The sequence below is a fragment of the Macadamia integrifolia genome, unplaced genomic scaffold, assembly GCF_013358625.1.
Source record: "Macadamia integrifolia cultivar HAES 741 unplaced genomic scaffold, SCU_Mint_v3 scaffold2462, whole genome shotgun sequence".
Lineage (NCBI taxonomy): Eukaryota > Viridiplantae > Streptophyta > Magnoliopsida > Proteales > Proteaceae > Macadamia > Macadamia integrifolia.
The window spans coordinates 13,878-17,568 of record NW_024868732.1 but is presented as its reverse complement, the minus strand read 5'-3'; positions in this window follow the sequence as shown (position 1 = coordinate 17,568).

Sequence of the window (3,691 nt, the reverse complement as noted above, 5' to 3'; positions counted from 1 at the left end):
CTCTCTCTAAAAACCGCTTCTCTCACCCCAAATCTCTCTCTTTTTCTCATTCTTAAGATCTTTATGGGTTTGATCTAAGCAATATTATCTAAGGAACCAATCAAAATTTTATTTTTTTTATTTGTGAATTATTAATGTAATATTGTTTGGGATTTTCACTAAAGAGATTCCGCTTATGAGGTGTTTGATAAAATGTCTGAGCATTCTCACATAAAAAATGCGTTTTAAAAAAACATTTTATCCAATCAATGTTCTCATTCTCAGTTAAGAACACATTCTATTTTTTCTAGAATGGAAATGCACATTCTCATAATGGGAATGCATACCAAACACATCCTTAGAGTGGTTGAAATGTTTACCTCATTCTAAATTTCTATTCTTTTGCAATTATCATAAGTGTATCAAAATCATTTATAAGTTGTGAAAATTAGAAAACTTTCCCTAATTTAAAGCAAAGGTGTCCATTTGTAGGCATGTCCAAATAATTTTTCAAAATAGGGGTGACTATTTTTACCTATGGAAGGGTGATTTATTAACTCTGATCATTAGATATGTAGAAATAGGTATAGATTGACCATGTATAAAATTTCAGATTCAAGTTCAATCATTTATCTTCCCTTCTGATGCATCCCTTCACATGAATTGTCACACATTCCCGTGGTGTCCTTAATTTTCAGAGTTTTTTTTTTCCACTTGACAAACTTCATTTAGCTGAAACTTAATATATATGAGCAAGAGACTTTGGGTATGTCTATCTATCCATTAGCAAAACAAATGCAAAAGCACAAAGAAAGTTTTCTAGATAGTTTTGCCTAGAAAAATTGTTCCTAATTTATTTATGGGATTGAGTTCCTTGTCTAGTTGCATAGCAAACTCTAGCACTTTTGTGCTCATCTCTTTCCTCTGGGCAGACTCTAGTGTATGCTTTCAGTTCATTAACATGCTCCAACGTAAGTCCAAAAATGGTCAATAGTTTAACCTTTCTAGTCCCCAGCTTCTTAAAAATGGTAGTAACTAATTATAAATGTAGTATTAGAATAAGTGTGGCCTAGTGAGCCCCTTGTTGACCCCTTTATGGATTTCCTGTCTAGCCCCTTAATGGATCTTACTTGACCTAATGGCCCTTGTACTAATTAAAGGAAAAAAAAAAAAAAAAAACTAAGGCATGACTAAGGTTTTCAATTTATTCTATTTTATTTTATTGGTAAAATGGCACAATTGGTGATTCATCTTGACAATACAGAAATATAAAAAAATAGTCAAACATATAAATTAGAATTTGGGGCACTTGATACTTGGTAGCTACTTAGAGCAAACTGCATTTAATGCTGCCCATAGAAAGCAAGATTCTTACTTGATAATCCTATAGGCATTAAACGTGCCTTCCATTAGGTACCATTCCTCCATGACTTCTGCCGCCCTGTATTCCTCCAACCTCCCCCACCCTCCATGGAGAAAGTATCTCATTATCTACTGGTAGGGGTGCTACCAATCTTAATCTCTTAGCAAGTGTGATAAAAGAAGAGGTTTCCATATAAAATATCTTATATTCTGATAAATTCTTTTCTTTCTTTTTGAAATTTTCTGCTTTTTTCGATATCATGAGAGGAAAAAGATTCTTCATCCCTAATTAAGAAGGGTGTAATCTTAGTTTGAATTTTGAATTTTCTGTTATGAATTTCTCTATGACTCTGGGATATTAATGTAAAAAATTCGGTGCTTGAACGAAATAGATAGCTGTTTTTTTAATGTGTGATTGATAAAATCGGAACTAGAAAAGGAGAAGGTCATTGCACGATAAAGATCACCTTTGAATGTGCATTCTAAATGGTTGTTCTAGCTGAGGCATTCAAAGTATAGGAAAAAAAAAATATCAAGATGCGGACCAAATACAACAAATAAGTTAGAAACAAAGTTTTTTTTGTCAGTAAGAGGCTCCTACGTCATTGTGCCCTTGCTTAGGGAAGTGTGCTCCTATGTGTGGATTCAAGGGCATCTCATCGACAGAAAACACTTGCCTAGTAAATTATTATGTAATTTGATTACTATCTCTCCTTACACGTGCGTATACTGAAGGGAAATTCATTATTGTGACAGTCTAAGTGTAACCAACCTTAGTTATACAAATTTAAACTCCTAACAATATCCTAGATTATGAATTGAATGTATTGGAGATCCAACACTCGGTCCAAGAGAAAGGTAAGGAAAAATGCATTTTTTTGTGCAAGGTGAAGGAATTCAATCCTATACCATGCTGATAACAAACCATAGACTATATCAGCTAAATTAAATATAGTTTAAGACACTATTTTATACTAAAAGACTCTAAATAAAGTTTTGAAAATGTGATCAAGTGATTAGTTGAAACTTTTAAAATAATAATAAAGAGTTGCTTTTAATATAAATAGTCAAATTACCCTAACCAAACTTCTTTATTTTGATCCCTATTGGGGCTACAACCATTTATGATTATTTCAAAATACACACACAAACTAATTACAATATCTATTTTGAAGGCTTCTCTATTTTGAACCGTCCATTATACACAAACTGCATAACATCATCTCATTCTCCACCAATCATCCATACAATTGAGATGAGCTTTAAGATATATCCATACAATTGAGATGAGCTTTAAGATATTTTAGAGAAGTTTTTTACAGAAATAGACATATTACCAAATCAAATGGGCCTTTATTTCAACCATGTGGTTGGTTGGAGGAGGTTTCAATTTTATGATAGGGACCTCAGGGTCCTTTGTTTACTTCTCAAGTTCCATCGAAATTGGAGTTGTCCAAATGACAAAATCAGGTATTCGAAAAGGAGAAAAGATCCCTATGTTGTTCGCTTAATGTATATCTTTTCAAAGAAATTTATTATTCATTTTCTTTATTCTCAATAATTATTGTGGGTCTCTTATTGAAAATCGGATCCTCTTTCATGCCATTGGAGGCCCATCTTACATCCAACGATTGGGAAGACCTAGACATGCACCCTCAGATTTTCACAACTGTCGAATACACACTAGGCCTCCAGTGGTGATTTGAATCCCTCCTACTGTCCATATCGCATTGCACACTATCATTGATGTAGTAGATGCATGCCAAAATATTTGAGGATTGACAAATACATAATGCATGGACATGGGAGCGCTTGATTAAGTTTAAGTCTAAAAATTGACATATGGTCAATCCAAACCACTTCCTCAATATCCAATGGTTGGAATTGCCAACCATGCCTCCACACGACCAAATTAATGATCCACTTTAAAATTAAACCACATTAAAAGACTTTTGCCTGGAGATGCACAAATCATCCTTCAATTCAACCCCTTTTTGTCTAAAGCATATATTAAACAAAGTTTGTCATTATGTAGAAGGGAATCTTGTATGTATTCGTACTTGAAGTGCTCTTGGTTTCAAGTACACTAAAGAAAAAAAAAAAAAAGAAGAATAAAAAGGTGAAATTAGTATATCGGTAACTCTCACCCCTATTGACGAAGCTTCCAAATATCATTTAAAAATCAAATCAGAGCATCACATGTGTGGCTGAAGAAATAAAACAAGACCCCATTCCTCACAATCAAAAAAAAAAAAAAAAAAATCTTAATTTGATTAAGATGATTCAACCCAAAACATTGGCTCTTTGAGCCTTTTGGGTAGGGTTTGACTAATATCTTTGTGTCTATTCC